This window comes from Oryctolagus cuniculus, chromosome 18 (assembly GCF_964237555.1).
Source record: "Oryctolagus cuniculus chromosome 18, mOryCun1.1, whole genome shotgun sequence".
Classification (NCBI taxonomy): Eukaryota; Metazoa; Chordata; class Mammalia; order Lagomorpha; family Leporidae; genus Oryctolagus; species Oryctolagus cuniculus.
This window is the reverse complement of record NC_091449.1, coordinates 46,632,433-46,651,066: the sequence shown is the minus strand read 5'-3', so window position 1 is coordinate 46,651,066 and position 18,634 is coordinate 46,632,433. Positions and strand designations below refer to the sequence as shown.

The 18,634-nt window shown below is 37.5% G+C and overlaps 1 long non-coding RNA gene across 1 annotated transcript in view; it reads left to right on the top strand.

Annotated features, from left to right (window-relative positions):
- The window catches only part of LOC103348478 (uncharacterized), a 77,778-nt gene that overhangs the window by 34,924 nt on the left and 24,220 nt on the right, over positions 1-18,634 (top strand). Inside the window, exon 3 of the long non-coding RNA XR_011384273.1 lies at positions 14,372-14,505. This is a non-coding gene — a long non-coding RNA (uncharacterized lncRNA). The remainder of the gene's footprint in view (positions 1-14,371; positions 14,506-18,634) is intronic.

Genomic DNA, 18,634 nt, shown 5'->3' with positions numbered 1-18,634 from the left:
AAAATCAAGTCACAAAACAAGCCTTAACAAACTTTACAAAATGAAGCTCACATTATGTGTTTATTCTAATAACAATGGAATAAATTTAGAAATCAACAAAATCAACAATAAAAGTAAAAAAAGGGAACACTACAAGTGCATAGAAGCTTAACAAAATACACCTGAATGAGCAGTCGTTCACTGACAAATTCAGAAGGGAAATTTAAAAATTCCTTGAAACTAGTACAAATTGAAACCCAACATACCAAAACTAATGAGATATCAAAATCAGTAGTAAGAAGTATGTTCACAGAAATAAGTATCTACATTTAAAAAAAATCAAATAAACAATTCAACAACACATATCAGGAGCCAGCACTGTGGCGTAGCTGATAAAGCCACCACGTACAGTGCCAGCATCCCATATGGGCGCCGGTTCGAGTCCTGGCTGCTCCACTTCCAATCCAGCTCTCTGCTGTGGCCTGGGAAAGCAGTAGAAGATGGCCCAAGTTCTTGGGTCCCTGCACCCACGTGGGAGACCCAGAGAAAGCTTCTGGCTCCTGGCTTGAGATCTGTACAGCTTCATTGCAACCATCTGGGGAGTGAACCAGTGGATGGAGGATCTCTCTGTCTCTGTCTCTCTCTCTTTCTCTTTGCCTCTTCCTTTCTGTAACTCTGTCTTTCAAATAAATAAATAAATCTAAAAAAATACATATCAAAAACTTAAAAAAACAGGAAGAAAGGAAACACAGTAGGAGGGATGAAAACATGAGATTACACAGAGATTAATGAAATAAAAATTTTTTAAAATGCAAAGAGAACAGAAATGAAGTTGTTTTTGAAAAGATAAAGCAAATTAACAAATCTTTAAAAAAGAGATAAGATTCATAAAAATAAGAGAAAAAATGTGGTATTGCAGTGGATAACCCAGAAATAAAAGGATCATTAGAGACTATTATAAACAACTATCTGCAAACAAATTGGAAAATTAAAAGAAATGGATAAATTTCTGGATACAAATAAATCACCAAACTTAATTGTGAAGACATAGAAAACCTGAAACAGGCTTATAATGAATGTAATGATATTGAACATAGCGAGTAAAGATGATGTATCATATGATCCTGCTATCCTGCTTCTGGCTCTATGTCTGAAGAACATGAAATCAGCGTATGAAAGAGATCCTTGCACTCTGATGGCACATTGTAAACCTGTTCACAATAGCCAAAATACGAACTCAACATAGATGTTCATCTATGGGTGAAGAAAATGTGGTGTAAAAACACAATGTAATACCAGAGACCCTGACATTTGCCTCAAAATGGATGAGACTGGAGATCTCCAGTTAAGTGAAGTCAGCTAGATACTGAAGGATCAATATCATATGTTCCCTGTTACATGTGGAAGTTGCAGAAAATTATATCATTCTAAACTTAGAATAGTGATTATGAGAGTTGGGAAGGCTGGGTGTAGGTGATAGGAAGAGACTGTATATTGGGTTCCAGAACATGCAAGTATTTTATGCTTATCAAAATTTTAATAATAAAATAACTAGCATTTAATCAATAATTTATAATCATTAAATAATTTAATTACTCAAAAGCAATAAATCAATTTGGACAATATTACAATCTGTTCAGAGTTGATTAAAGAAAAGTAGTGGCATACGGCAACTCCTATCTTCAGCTGATCTGCTTTGGTTTTCAAGGACTCTAGAGGTATTGGAATTTAGAACCAAATCACCACGTTACTAAAAAATTCAGTTCAAATTCTGTCAAAATGGAGCTGAGCCACTTTCAGTTAAAATAGTGAAGAACTATTTAGATCTCGGGCAAATGTTCAAGCTTCAAAGCCATCCTGGAAATAGGTGATATGCAGCCTTTGATTATTTTTCCCTTAATTATAGATACTAGTAGTACTTGCTGAGGCTTGAATACTTGTCCCCTCTGAAATCACATTGAAATTTAGTGAAATTTTAAACAATATTTGTTCAGACCTTTCAAAAGTAATTATGCCAAGAGAGATTTACTCTCATGAATGGAAAAGGTGTCACTATAAAAGGAAAATTTCAGTCCTCTCCTTTCTCTCTTGGCCCTTTGACTCTGTGATGACAGCCATTATGTAATGACTCAGCAAGTAAGCCCACAGATGCAGGCCCCTGAGTCATGGATCTCCAGCCTCTGGAACTGTGAGTAGACACATTTCTGTTCTTTTGCTTTCTTTTTATTTATTTATTTATTTTATTATTTTTTTTTTTTATTTTTTGACAGGCAGAGTGGACAGTGAGAGAGAGAGACAAAGAGAAAGGTCTTCCTTTTGCCGTTGGTTCACCCTCCAATGGCCGCCGCGGCCGGCGCGCTGCGGCCGGCGCACCGCGCTGATCCGATGGCAGGAGCCAGGAGCCAGGTGCTTTTCCTGGTCTCCCATGGTGTGCAGGGCCCAAGCACCTGGGCCATCCTCCACTGCACTCCCTGGCCACAGCAGAGAGCTGGCCTGGAAGAGTGTTCTTTTGCTTTCTATAATTAACTCAGGTATTCTGCTATAGTAGTACATAGTAGAATCATAAATCTATGATCTATGTTTTAATTACTATGTTAATGTTTAGCACAACCAGCAAATGTTGGACTATATGTAGGAGCAGTGAGTAATAATGTGGCAAAATGGCAAAAGCTATTTCAATCTCTGTTATGAATACATGTGTAAAAATCTCAATATTTATATAGTCCTACATGTCCATGAGCTGGGTACAGAAATCCTGTGTTACATAAGTTACTTGGTGAATGAAGTACACTATTTTACCATCATTTGATTAGGAGACTTTCCATCTTTTTTTTTTTTTTTTTTCAAAATACTGGAATTAATATTTACTTTGAGTAAAGTGAGATTAAAGTTGGCTTTTATTGGGATTTCTTGTAGACTATCTCTAGAAATAAGTGGAATCATGCCTTGTCAATGAGAAAACTGTGGTACCACATAATTATGTTTCTAGGGAACAGCAACAAAATATTAACAGTGGTGATTAGAGGGTGATGACACCATATGTGATTATTTTCCTTTGTATGCTTTTATGCATGATCCAATGATCTGAAGTTAACTTATAGTACATTTCAGTCACAAATGTTACTAAAATTGTTCAAAATGAGAGTGACCAGACTGCTTTGCTATAGAAGGGGATAAAATGGTTTCATTGTTGGTGCATTTCTATTTTTGAGCAATATTAATCAAATACTAATATTCTTTTTTAAAAAATATTTATTTATTTGAACGTCAGAGTTACACAGAAAGAGAAGATGCAGAAAGAGAGAGAGGGGAGTCTTCCATCTGCTGGTTCACTCCCCAATTGGTCACAATGGCTGGTGTTGCACCAATCTGAAGCCAGGAGCCAGGAGCTTCCTCCAGGCCTCCCACACGGGTGCATGGCCATCTTCCCCTGTTTTCCCAGGCCATAGCAGAGAGCTGGATCAGAAGTGGAGCAGCTGGGACTCTAACCGGCGCCCATATGGGATGCCGGCACTGCTGGCTTGGTTTTACCCATTTTGCCACAGTGCCGGCCCCAATATTCTTTAAATATATTGAAGATTTCCCAAGAAATACTCAACCTAACATTTTTGCTATCCATTACCCCCAAACACACACCTTTCAAAACTGTTTCTAATAGAGATTTCTCAGTCATCCTCTAACCAAGCATCCATTCGTTAGCCCTGTGTTTGTTAAACATGTGGTTATTAAACTTATTATGTCCCTTGCTTGTTGTTGGGAGATGCACATTTAATTATGACATGACCTGTGCCTTTTGGGAGTTGAGAGATAAAAAAAATGAATTTGGCCTTATAAAACCATGAGATACATGTGATACAAAACCAGTGTGTTGGAATCAGTGTGGATCACATGGCCACAATGACTTTTTCAATATCCAAGCAATGCAGGATGACAAATGTCATTTGCCTTCTAAAAATCAGTTTAATTATCTGTGAAACTGTGGATAACAGCTCTCAGGCTTTTCACAAGGATTGTGGTTCTGTTATTTAGTAGGCAAAACACATAATTGTGCGATTTCCTATGTAACTGTCTCTCCAACAAAATTCTACATTTCAAGTAAGCAGCACGTGATGCACCCGTTTTCACTGATGAATTCCCCAGTTGGCTCACAGCAAGTATTCAGTAAGCCTCTAACTTTGTTTCCAGGCCAAGATGCTCTTTGCTTCCCCAGAGTTCACCTGGAAATCATGGTGGATCAGTTAAATAGAACATGAAATTATCTGCCAAACTACTTAATTAACACTTCCTCTATTTCCCTCTTTTCCTTCACTTTGTCTCTTTCCCTTCTTTTCTCTTTTCTTTCTCCTCTTTTATCTCTCCCTCCTTCTGCTTCCTGCCCCCTCCTTCATCATATTCTTTTTCTTTCAATCTCTTTCTGCCTCCTCCTGCTCCTTCACACTTGGTGAGCATGTTTAATATGTGGCATACTGTGTTAGCTGATCCACATATGAACAACATATCCTTAGTGCTCAGGAAGGTTATCATACAATGGGGAACACAGAATTTAAATAATTTACATATCCAGACACGTGGCATATACACATCACAAAGTCCAACCTCTTCCATGAACATTCAAAGTGAGAAAGAGTAGGAGTAAGCTGGGGAGGAGGCAAATCATCCCAATGTAGAAACACGTGGAATAGTTTGCCTTAAAGTAAAAGATGAATGTAGAGTATTGCTGACATGCAGGTAGAGAGGAATAAAGTGGTACAATGAAATAGTGGGTGCTCTATTTTTCACAGTAATTGCAGTTATGAAGAAACACAAGTTAAGATAAGGGCAAAGGATCCATTTTCTTCTGAAGACAAATTGAGAGCCCTTGGAAATGGCCTACTTAAAACAAGTTATTACAATGAACAATAACTTGCATATTGCTGTTAGTGTTTTTCTAATTCTATCAAAACTTTTCTATTAAAAATTTCCTTTCCAACATAAATCTAATCTAATTTGTCCGGCAAGCTGTAAGGCTAGGTCAAACTTAATCTTAACATTAAATGTGATTAAAAAACAAAGCAAAAATAACAGACGTATTACAAAATCTGACAACTAAAAAATATAGTCATACAAGAGAGATAGCTTTATGCACATCTGCTGATTTCGGTCAATTTATTTTTAACATAATGAATTAATTATTACTATTTCCTCTGTCATGGTTTTGAAGGTTAGGAGGAAGAGTACTGGCCAACTTTTGTGCCTCTCTGGGTAAAAACTTTCTCCTTTTACTTAATTTTACGTTGAGACAAGCATAGACTTGTAGGAATTTGTTAGAAATGGTAAAGAAATTCTGTATATTCTTTATCCATTTCCCTCCCTGTGGTAATATCTTGCAAAACTGTGGTACAATCTGGCAAACAAGTTTATTGATATTGATGCAGTCAAAATACTGGCCATTTCCCTCACTAAAATGAATTTTCACGTTGCCCTTTCAGAGATACACACATTCCCTCCATGTCTTCACCTTCATCCAGGAGAACTCCTAGACGCGTTTTCCCCCTCAGGCTTATATAATTATCATTAAGGATCTTATTTAAATTAAACCATAGAGAGTGCAATATTTTGGGACTGGATCTTTTCCCTCATTACATTTCTCCAGAGATTTGTTGAAGTACTGTGTGCTTCATTACTTCACCTCTGTTTACTGTTGCGCAGAATTTTATGATGGGTTTGTAGAACATCATAATGGGTATTACTTAACTATTCAGCTATGAAAAAGCATTTGGATTGTTGGCTATTTTTGGCAATTACAACTGCTATGAACCTTCACATATAAGTTTTGTGTGAACATACGGCGTTTTGAGGCTTAACTGTGCCACTTTCTTTGTTTTCTGTTACTTTCCTCTGTTTCTTCTGTTTCCTTGTATTACCTCTTGGCTAATTTTTATGATTTCATTTTGATTTATTTACACTGTCTTTGAGTGCATCATTTTTCCTGGTTTCCTTAATTATTGCTCTAAGTATTGCATTGCTTAAATGCACCTAATCAGTCTACTAACACTGACGGCTTACCACTTTAAGAAAATGAGGAAACCTTACTTCTTTTTGGGTTATTTGCCCTTCCAACTTTGTAGAGATGATTTTCTTAGGCATCTCTGCATATACATTGAGTACCACTGCATGTGGTGTAATTTTTGCTTCACCCACCAAAGATAATGTAAGAATGTTACTAGAAGTAGCATATTCTATTTCCTCCTATTTCTACCCATTGTGGTATTCTACCTTATTTTTTAAAAAAAACTAATTATCACTTCTACTTAGTTTAGAAACTTTTCTTTTAGTCATTCTCTAAGGGTGATCTTCAAAGCAAAATTTAAGTTTTTCTTTTTTTGAGAATATCTTTATTTCTCCTTCAATTGTGAGAGATATTTGAATTGATATACAATTTCCTGCTAACTTTTCCTTTCTTCAGTGCTTACTATTGTGTCACTCCTCTTTGATCTTCTTACTTATGAGTGAGAAATCTTGCTGCTTTCACAAATTTTTATATGTGTTTGATTTTTGGAAGTTTGTTACTAGATAGCATGAATTTCCTTAGCTTTAACTCACTTGGGGTTCATTTTGTTTCCAAATTTGAGTAAGTTTAGTCATTATTTTATCAAATATTCTTTAACCCACTCCCTTTCTCCTCTCCCTCTTTAACTACAATATTAAGTAACAGTTTGATTTCTTATCGTTGTCCTATGAGTCTCTAGACTTAGTTTGCTTTATTCTACCAGTCAATTTATCTTTGCCATTTATATTTGGTAAATCCTATTGTTAAGTCTTCAAATTCACAGTTCCTATACTTTAAAAACTGAGGTAGACATTTGGCAGAACAGTTAAGTTGCCATTTGGGATGCCTGGAATCAAAGGTATACTATTTCTAATCCAGCTCCTGGTACTGTGCACATTGTGAGGCAGAAAATGATAGCTCAAGTACTTGGGTCTCTGCCACCCATATGGGTGATCCAAGTTGAGTTCCAGGCTCTGAACTTCGGCCCAGTCCAATTCTGGCTGTTGTAGGTATTTGGCGGAGTGAACCACTGAATGGAAGCTCTCTCTCCATGTGTCTGTGCCTCATTTTATTCCAGCAATTTCTTTTATTTTCAGTTGATTTTTAAATTTATATACTTAGTTGATGAGCAAGACAGACAGAGAGACAGAGAGAGACAGAATACTCCCATTCAACTATTTTCTCTATAAAGATCCACAATACCTGGAACTCAACCCAGTTACCCCATGCAGTCAGCAGGAACTCAATCACTGGAGCTATCACCTGCTTCTACTCAGGGTCTGCAGAAGCAGGAAGCAAGATTCACGTGCTAGAACCAGATATTGAACCCAAGATGTTTACATAGTATGTGGACAACTTAACTTGCATTTTAACCTCTGGAATAAATGTTTGCCCCAGATACCAATTAATTATTTTTTGTATTTATATATTTGCTGAGATTTCCATTTTCCATTTTTTGGGACGATTTATACTTGATCACTGAACCACTGTTATTTTATCTGCGTTAGTATTATCATGAGATTATTCTTAAACCTGATGCATCTGAATAATATCATCCACTCAATGTTCTTTCATTCGTTCCACTGACATCAATAGAGGAAGGCAGTTAAGAGTGGTGAATACTCACACCCTTGTTCTGCCTTGTGTTGGTTGGGACTGGAGGTTCAGCTTATCATTGGATTCACTGGTATTAAGAGTAGGAGAAGGCCGGCACCGTGGCTCACTAGGCTAATCCTCCGCCTGCGGCACTGCCACACGGGGTTCTAGTCCTGGTTGGGGCGCTGGATTCTATCCTGGTTGCCCCTCTTCCAGTCCAGCTCTCTGCTGTGGTCTGGGAGTGCAGTGGAGGATGGCCCAAGTCCTTGGGCCCTGCACCCAGATGGGAGACCAGGAGAAGCACCTGGCTCTTGGCTTCGGATCAGCGCGGTGCGCTGGCTGCAGCGGCCATTGGATGGTGAACCAACAGTAACAGGAAGACCTTTCTCTCTGTCTCTTTCTCTCTCACTGTCCACTCTGCCTGTAAAAAAAAAATGTAGGAGAAAACAGAATACTTTGTAGCACTTCTTCATGCCACCTTGTTCATACTTATTAATGCTGATGTGGCTCTCCAAAGTATTCGTCTGTCACTAACCTTACAGTAAAATCAGAATCCTGCCTGTTTACTCTAAGGAATGGAAGACTGGTTCCCAGTTCAGCCTCACTGTCATTACTGCAGCAGAAGAACTGGAAGGGCACCACCTGGAGTGGACAAGGGATTGATGAATAGATCATTGCATGGTCCTGTTGACATCAATGGGTTGAGGAATTTGAGCACAACTGCTTTTTAACTGCGGGGTAGAGTGAAATAGAGTCAGAGATCAAGTCTCCACTTGACCTCACTGAGACCATAGAACAATGCAGACTTTGCATTGATGTGCGGCTATAGTTGAGCATACATTGCCAAAACGATTTCGTTTTATTAGGCCACCTTTTCCCCTGTCTTATAACTAGGGGGGAAAAGCCTTTAGTTGGAACATTTTGTCTGTGCCTTGTTGGTGTTGCAGGACTGAACTATTTTGCAAATTTCTCTCTGGAATATATGGAAGGTAATATATTTGTAGGATTAACTACAGTGTAGTTCAAGTTGCAAGATCCTTAGGCAACCAAATTTCGTTCCACCTTGCCGAGTCTCTCTTTGTTTGTTATGTTGTTCTTTAATTGTAAGAGGGAATACATAGGAAGGATGTGGCTACTCAATCTTAGTGTATCATCTACATTTTGAGATCATTTTGTTTAAAACAAGTTATAAAATACAATGGTAAATGTGGTTGAAATGTTTCTTGTTATTTGCTTAATTTTTCAAATATCCTCTGAGTTTTTTTATCACTGTTCCTAGATAAGACAACTGAGACACAGAATTTAATTTATTCAATCTTGGTGATATAACCAATAAGCAGTAGAACTTGGATTTGAACGCATGTGTGTTTGACACATATTCCATAGTCTTTTAATGCAAATAGAAGTCTTACAATTTTAAAGGAAACATTGATTATTTAACTATCTTTCAAGAAAGCCCTTTGGGAAGCCAAAAATGGACAGAAAGAATTTCGTATTTCTGGGTTTTCCTAGTTCTGTCTCAATAACAGGCAAAACGGGGAATACTTACACTATTCAGTTAAGCTTCTGCACTGTCTCCCAAGGCATTAGTGATTATTGCTTTGTTTGCAATCTTAAACTAAAAATTCTATTAGATTTCAGAGACTATCCTCTGCTGAATTGATTACTGTTCATAATAGTCACCTAGGCACATATTAAGAGCATCAACTAGAATGGTACATTTCTCATCAATTCATTTGAATCCTTGCAATTGAAGTTTTCCATGTAAAGCCATTACCATTGTCATTGATATTTATGAAGCACTTAATTGTTTGTTCCTTTTCCTGATAAATAGATTTTGCAGAGGAAGTGGTGAGAGAATAAACAATTCTGTCTCTAATTGAATTAGGCTTCAATGTCAATGTCTGCAGCAATTAAATTATTTCATTATTTCAGATATACACACAAATCTATACAGCCTCAGTTTCCACATAAATCTCTTAGTTCATTAAACTCAGAAAGAAATCTGTGTTCCAAATACCTCAGTGCTCTCTAATGAGCTACTCAATGTCCTCACTACTATTAAATTTTATAGAGTTTTCATAGGTATTTTATTTGGCATCATTTCCAAATGGCAACTATCAACTCTTGTAATTCCCTAACATTCTTGGTCACCATAATTCTAGGATAAGAAATAAGAGAAAATGTTCCCTTGCAAAAGTTGTGTTCATTCCAGCTCTACCAACATACTCTCATTTAGACCACCTTTGGAAATTTCAAGTGGGCAAATGAATTTACAATGTGGTAAATGAATATATTTTTATATTTGGCTTTTAAGGCATGCAACACATAGGTAAACTGTTTAGTTGGTGTATTACATTTTAATATGCCACATTTTTAGTTGCAGACCAATATGTAGAATTTCTGTATTATTTCATTTTAACTGCATGATACATTTTCATAAAGTAAAATAGAAATAAAGTCATTTATTGTTTGACCTGATTTTTTAAAAAATTATCTACTAGAGAGAGAGAGAGAACATTCTGTCAGCTGTTGCATTCCAGTGGGGTTGGGCCTAAAACAGAAAAGAGAATTCAATCCAGGACTCTCAAGTGGTGGCAGGGACCTAAACACATTTTTTAAACATTTATCTATGTTTTTGAAAGGCAGAGTGACAGAGCAAGAGAGCCAGAGTAAGAGCAAGAATGAGAGTACGCATGCATGAGAGAGAGAGAGAGAGAGAGAGAGAGATAGAGATTCCACCTATTGGTTTACACTCCAGATGGCTGCAACAGTAGGACTGGGCCAGGCCAAAGTCAGGAGCCTTTTTTTTTTTTTCTTTTTGAAAGGCAGAGTTAGTGAGAGAGAGAGACAGACAGAGAGAAAGGTCTTCCTTCCGTTTGTTCACTCCCCAAATGGCCGCTACAGTCGGCGTGCTGCGCCGACCCGAAGCCAGGAGCCAGGTGTTTCTCTTGGTCTCCCATGAGGGTGCAGGGTCCGTGCACTTGGGCCATCCTCCACTGCCTTCCCGGACCATAGCAGAGAGCTGGACTGGAAGAGGAGCAACCGGGACAGAATCCGGCGCCCCACTTGGACTAGAACCTGGGGTGTCGGCACCTCAGGCGGAGGATTAGCCAATGAAGTCAGGAGCCTTGTAATCCATCTATGTCTCTCATACGGGCATCAGGCACTCAGCCGCTTGAGCCATCATCTGCCATTTTTCCATCTACATTAACAGGCAACTATATCAGAAGCAGAGCAATTGGGACTCAAACCAGCACAGCTATACAGGATGCACGCATCTCAGCAGCAGTTTAACCACTATTGGGGGATCAGCCTCTGTTGCCTCTCAAGAATCACTGATGACTGGCTGAGCCTTAAATGAAACTGCACTCACAGCTGCACTTACACAGGACATTTTCCTTTCAGTTTCCCATAATCCTTCTATTTAGTTACCCCTTTTTTATCTAGAGTGGTCAAAACGTTGGGGTAATCCTTGTGGTTTAACTGAAATCTTTCTAATCTTTTTGAAAGTGTCAGTTAGACCTCCTCGAAATACTGTATTTTTGAGTTCCATATGCTTTTCTCCAGTATAGTAGTACAGACATTGTTTAATAAAGAGCATCTGGTTTCACTACCTATGGAAAATCTTTGTAAGAGTGTGAGCGTATTTAAAAACACACATTGACATATAGTTTTCAAAAGTGAAATTTATGAACTCTAATGACATTGGCAGAGAGATTTTGGGGGTTTGATCTCTCCTACTACAATGGGGAAGGAGTCTCCTCTAAGTCAACATGTGAGACAACAGCTTACACAGGACTATAATTGTAATGTTGGGAATTCTATGGAGTTTGATGATTTTTCTGACATAATTTGCTCCTGTGCTTTGCAGTGCATATGTTCGTACAGCTCAGAATTCCTATCTGTCCTTAAAATTGTATTGTTGTATTCAGTGCATTTTATCACTGAAACATACTAAATTTTGTATCACACAATTCTTTTTTATTTAGAAACAAAATAATATAGTGTAAAGTGTAAAGAAACGGCTTCACTTAAAATGTCATTTCCAAAATTACTCTAAATGTGTTCGGCTGTGGAAAGGATTTAAGTCAGAACAACAATGGGTTGACTAAAAATAATACCTCGTTTGACAGGTATAAGCTCTGAAGTACAAATATATTTTGAGTCTTTCTTAGACATGCCCTGTTTCTCTCCAGTGGCCAAATTGACTGCCCTTGACAAATTAGTCTAGTCAGGCACAAAATATACCAAGTATCACAGTGTCTGAAGATTTTTTTTCCTGCTCGTTAGCAAACTGATCAGTTGTAAACCATATTTTCTGACTAAAATAATTATAAAGGCACTTACTCATGGGATTTATTTTATTTTTGGCATTACCTACACCATAGAAGATCACAAATATACTTCATTTGCTCTCTATGCCCTCATTTCATGATGCTTTAAAATGATATTAATCATTTATCTTTTAAAAACTTCACTAAATACTTCTCTACATATGACAAATTCATTTAAAAATAAGCTTCATTGGAGCAAAATTCTGTTGGGGGCTGGAGGGACTGAGTTATTCTTTGTTTAACTCTTAAGGATACCTGAATTTCAACTTAATATTCACATGTGCATCTCACTATTAGGATAAGTGCTGTATAGAGGGATTCTTTAATTCAAAGCTTGATCAGGATAATAAACTCTTAAATTGTGGATGTTTTAAGTTACACTTCAGAATGAGAAAGAGACAGAATTCACTTTGCTCTTCATATTGTATAATTATAAAAATAAAAATTATATTGTCTAATTTATTCTGATGTTAAGTAATTTTTCCTCTTCACTAAAAGACTAATGAGAAATTTGGGACCATATGGCCAAAAAAGTGCAACATGGTTTCAATTCTTTTGTCCATGTACTTCTGTCATATTTTTGTGTCCCTCAGACATTATTACCATGTTTTCTGTGGCTTTATATGCTGATTTTAGAAGTCTTTGTTGGATATTTGTTTTAATCTCTACTATAACTTATAAATGTTCTCTTTAGATGTAATATTCAATCAATTAATTTTTGTAGAGGTTTGTTTCTTCAATGGATTTAGCAAAATGTTTTACTCTTTCTATTAATACAGGAAAGGCTTCTCTCTATAACTGAATTGCTTTTCTTAACTCTGAATTTATTGAAAATACGAATTGCACCATGGCAGCTTAGAGTTACACTTGGATTGCTGTCCAGGCTGAGCAGTGCATTTCTTATTCAGCAACAAAAATAACAACAATTGTGCCTGCAGTAATATTTTACTATATACCAGCTTCTAACATCTGACTATCCACTATTACTTTCTCACTCTGATTTCTCAACCTCCACTTCACAACCTCACTGTAGTAGTAAATCAGGTATGTTTCTTTGCTTGTTGGTTTATTGTTCCCTGTTTCATCATTCCAGGTTAATAGGAGGAGTGTTCTGTTCCAATTTTTTATTTGCTGTTTCAATGTGAGGTTTATGTAGGGACAATTAATTGCATAATAAGTAAAAGATGGAAACCTACAGAGTCCAGGCACTTTCCCAAGTGCACTTTGGAATTGAGTTCCTAGTACCCACCCACCCACACTCACATTTCTTCTCTGTATTATATATCTGACTTACTGAGTTCTTGAGTAAAGTATTCTTGACAAAGGAAAAATAGATGCTACCTAATCTGTTGGATGGTTGATTGTCCAACTTTGGTGGGTATTAGAATCAGTTAGGTAGCTGACTAAAACACAGATTTCTAGTCCTCATCCTCCAAAGAACCGTTAATCTCTACTTTTTTTAGCATGGGCAGAAGGGAGGGTATGTTGGGAAGAAGCACTAAGTTCCTAAATCTGCATATATGAAATAGATTAAATTTGTATACTTTAAATACAATTTTTAAAATGATCAAAAAATATTATTCTTCAGAGCGGGTACTGTGGTGCAGTTGGTTAAGGTACTGCTTGAGATGCCAGCATCCTGTACTGGAGTGCAAGGGTCCACTCTCAATTACTCTACATTTACAATCCAAAGTCCTGCTAATGTGCCTGGGAGGCAGCAATGACCCAAGTACTTCAGTTCTTGCCAATGGTTCGAAAGACCTGGATGGAGTTCTTGGCTCCTGGATTTGGTTTGGCACAGCCCTGTTGTTGCTGGTATTTGGGGAGAGTGAATCAGCTGATGGAAGATTCCTCTCTCTCTCTCTCTCCTTTCTCAGACCCCTTCCTCCTCTACCCTCTCCCTCCCTGACTCCCTCCCTCCCCCCGCCTTTCACATAAATACATATGTACATACTTTGAAAATAAATCTAATTATTTGCCCATGTTTGAGTTAATAACATGTACCTTGCCTAGTTCTGGCTCATAGGAAATAAGAATAATTTAATGGGGGAGGCACACATGTGGCCTCGCAGTTAAAATATTACTTTTCACACCTGTGTTTCATATTGAAGCACCTGGGATCAATTTTTTGCTCCAGTTCCTGATTCTAGCTTCCTGTTAATATGTACCCTGGGAAGCAGGAGGTGATTGTACAGGGAATAGGATTTCTGACACCCATGTAGGGGACCTGGATAGAGTTCCTGGCTCTTGGCTTCACCCTGGCCCCATCCTGGCCCTTGCAGACATGTGGGGGAGTGAGAACACATAGGAACTCTCTATCTCTCTTTCTGTATATATGTGTGTGTGTGTGTGTGTGTGTGTGTGTGTGCCTCTCAAATACATAATCAAAAAGTAAGAATAAATTAGCTGAAGAAGACTTAATTTCTTACAGGAAAGTATGATATCTTCCTAGAATGGATTGTGTTGCCCTTTCACCAAGCCTCCTTCTTTCTGCTGTGGAGAAGAGATATATCCTGAGATGCTGAGATGCAGCGAACACCTACAGCAGCATCATGGAGCCACTAGGTGAGAATCCTACAATGCAGAACTATTACTCCTGGCATGATGCAACACAGAAATGGCAATGACTGGAGTCCTGAATGCCTTCATTATAGCCCAGCTGTGGATGGTTGCCTTGGGAGAATTTCTAATTTTTTTCATGACAAATACTTCTCTATCAATTGAAACCGAAGGTAGTCAGGAATTCAGTTACCTTCCGCTGCAATTCATATTGCAGTAGTTTAGAGGGTCTGTAATATCAAATTTGGTTTTCACATCCTAGGGTGCTTCTGGTAGCCTATCACTGGGTCTGTCTCCCTGCTGAAAGCTGTACTCACTTTGCCACTTTTTCACCTCTCTAAAGGAATCTCGAATATTGGTTTTGCTATTGAGATCCATTAAAGGATATATCAAAAAGTAAAAGGCACTTTGGAGAAATAGTCATCTAAAAAAACCTTCTGAATATTAAAATGTTATAACTGCATTTTATGATGAATTAAACATGGGAATGAATTTAAGATTTGTAAATTATGGCAAGGCAGCTATTTAGGTGCTATTGTATACTCTTGAAAAACATATTCCAGCTGTTCTGGGGAGCATTACAGCAGCCTAACCTGGCAAAAAACCCTGATCCTGATCATGTTTTACTCCGGGCCATTGCCTAACATATGGATGGAAATTCCTACAGACATCAACCCAAGCCTGACTGCACAAGCAACAGAGTAGGGCATAACTCCCCTTGACTCAGGGGCTTCGCGTATTGCTGTTTGCATTGTGCAGTTAGCACTTCATTGTGTTATCTTAAAAAACTTGGTTCATCACAAACTTGAGAGGAAAAAAGAATGGTAATACCTTCATTTATTATTGTAGCAATTATTTTTGTTGTCAATATTTTACAATGGAACAAAGCCTGCACTTTATAGCTTTTAGCTTATTTTTTTTAACTTTTATTTAATGAATATAAATTTTCAAAGTACAGCTTATGGAGTACAATGGCTCTCCCCCCCCATAACTTCCCTCCCACCCGCAACCCCCCCCCTTTCCCGCTCCCTCTGCCCTTCCATTCACATCAAGATTCATTTTCAATTCTCTTTATATACAGAAGATCAGTTTAGCATATATTAAGTAAAGGTTTCAACAGTTTGCACCCACATAGAAACACAAAGTGAAAAATACTGTTTGAGTAAAATATATTATCAGAATTTCACATCTGATGATAATGGGGACTGGAATTTTAATACTCTGAAGAGAAAGTATCATCAAGGTCATTTGTCTCTTCCTATAAATGAGTGCATGATTCAAGCGATATATTCTCTGGTGACTAATCACATATCTTCTGCTTGGGAGGCACAGGGACTTTCACACCATCAATGCTGTATTAAGACTAGAATCCAGATCAACTGACATCCTGATAGATCATCCAGTCACTTCCAACAGATAATGCTGTGTTCTATAAGATATGATGTTAATTCTTCTTGATATCTAGTTCATAAATCCAGTTGACTCTGAACTTTAGATTCAGAAGGTCTTGGGTATTCTGTCACCACTGGGTAACAAATACTCCTGTGAATTGGTACAGTGGTAGAAATGATGCTGCGTATATCTGAAGGTGTGTGCTGTCCTTGGGTGATGGCAGCAGGGGAACAATCTGAATCATATTTGAAAAGGCCTTTGGCTCGTTATTTAGTGCCCGATAAATAATAAGACTATTAGACAAGACACACCATAGAAGAAATGTATGACTTGGGTAGAATTATCTGGTGATGGATGATAAAATGTAAATATGTTAAGTGTAATGAAATGATGGAATCATGTTCCATTACAAAAGATAATTTGCATGCTAGAGAAAAAAACAAATGATGAATAATTTCTCTGATGATTATATTATAGATTTTGAATGAGATGCAAAGATAATCAGAAGTATTTGCTTTATGGGATTTTCTAAGAAAAAGAAAAATTTACACTTTTAAAAATGAATATATGAATGATCTCTGTGAGTGAGATTCCAACGGAAAGAATGGGCCATCAAAGAAGGAGGTACCTTTCTTTGAAGGGAGGACAGAACTTCCACTTTGACTATGGCCTTCTCTAAATAAGATCAGAGTTTGCGAACTCAGGTGGCTTCCATAGCCTTGGCAGTTCATGACAAGAGCCTCGGGTGATTACTGACGTCATAAACAAGAATGTCAATTGTTAAATCAACAACAGGAGTCACTGTGCACTTACTCCCCATATAGAATCTCCGTCCTTAATGTGTTGTATTATGTGAATTAACAGCTTAACTAGTACTCAAATAGTACTTCACATTTTGTGTTTCTGTGTGGGTGCAAACTGTTGAAATCTTTACTTAATATATACTAAATTGATCTTCTGTATATAAAGATAATTGAAAATGAATATTGATGTGAATGGAATGGGATAGGGAGTGGGAGATGGGATGGTTGCGGGTAGGGGGGAGGTTATGGAGGGAAAAAGCCACTATAATCCAAAAGTTGTACTTCGGATATTTATATTTATTAAATAAAAGTTTTAAAAAATGAAGATATGAATGTTAATATGTATATGTAAGTACGTGTATGTAAATATATGTCTGTATGTGTGTATACAAAGGATTTTTATCTCATAGTAAATCTTTAGACATAGAAAAAGATCTTTCATGATGGATTTTTTTTTGAGACAGATAAAGTTAGACAGTGAAAGACAGAAACAGAGAGAAAGGTCTTCCTTCAGTTGGTTCACCCCCAAATGGCCGCTACGGCTGGCACCACGCCAATCCAAAGCCAGGAGCCAGGTGTTTCTTCCTGGTCTCCCACGCGGGTGCAGGGACCCAAGCACTTGGGCCATCCTCCACTGCCCTCCTGGGGCATAACAGAGAGCTAGACTGGAAGAGGAGCAGCCGGGACTAGAACCTGGTGCCCATATGGGATGCCATCATGATAGACTGTTAACTGAATGGTGAAGCAATCCAATCTTTTTTCCAAATATTATTTCAACAGCATTTAATGAGATTCTCCTTTGGAAAAGCTTCTGAGGTAGGCATTTGTATGGTGTATAAAGATGGGAAATATCTCTCTCATTTCTCTATAGTAGATTTGCCATACTGTTGAAAATAAATTCCCATTCTTATCAGACTGTGTATAGAAGGAAAGAGGTGGCTTAGGTGGGGAATCAGAGACCATGTTTCATTGTTCTTTGATTCTGATGTTCTTGGGTTAGTAGCATGATGAGTAATATAATGTTTTTATGTGCCCACAATCTTACTCTTGTTTTCAAGATTAGGAGAGAAATATGAGAAATCAAGCACATCAAACATGAATGTCTGTCTGTCTGTCTGTCTCTCTCTGATGCAGACTAAATTAAATGTTCCATGAAAAGATATACAAATAACTACAGGGCATCTTCCACCTTGGCTCATTCTGTAATTCTGGTGTTGGATGTATAAGGAAAAATGTGTTCATGAAATATATTTTAAGCGATACTTTTATTTTATATAATAAAACTAAGAAAATGTATTTTTTAATTCCTATCAATGAGCCTTGTTAATTTTGTAATGTATAGGAAAATGTGTTTCCTGGTTTTGGGGAGGAGTACTCGTATTCACAAACAAAAACATAAATTTGACATTTTCCCCTAATATTTCAGAAAACAAATGAGAACCATAGTAAAAAATAAAAGTTTATGTATAAACACAGACACACATTCACATACACATACACCTCACAATGTATACGTAGATATTGTTGGCAAAAACCAATAATACTAAGGTTAAATTATGCATGGTGTTAAGTGCGCAAATGCACACACATTTTTTATCAAAGGAAAAATACATTGTCAATATATGATTTTGAATAGTTGTGTTTCATTGGTAGTGAAAGTAACCATGATTCTGAATGTTCTGTCCCATTGTCTTAATCCCTTCAGCCACAGAGCACCTAGATGAAAGGAGCAACCTTCGTATGCTCAGAGGTTCAAGGCTACATGAGAAAGTAAACTTTTTTTCTTGAATGCCAAGAATCTGGTTATCCCAGTGGTTTGATTTGGGCATGAGTTCATCCCTAAACTCTGATAAAAGGAAAGATTCTAATAAATCAGACCATGAGTTAGTCTCCAGGATCCCGCAGCTTACCTTGGGCCCCGAATTCCTAGGTTATCACAG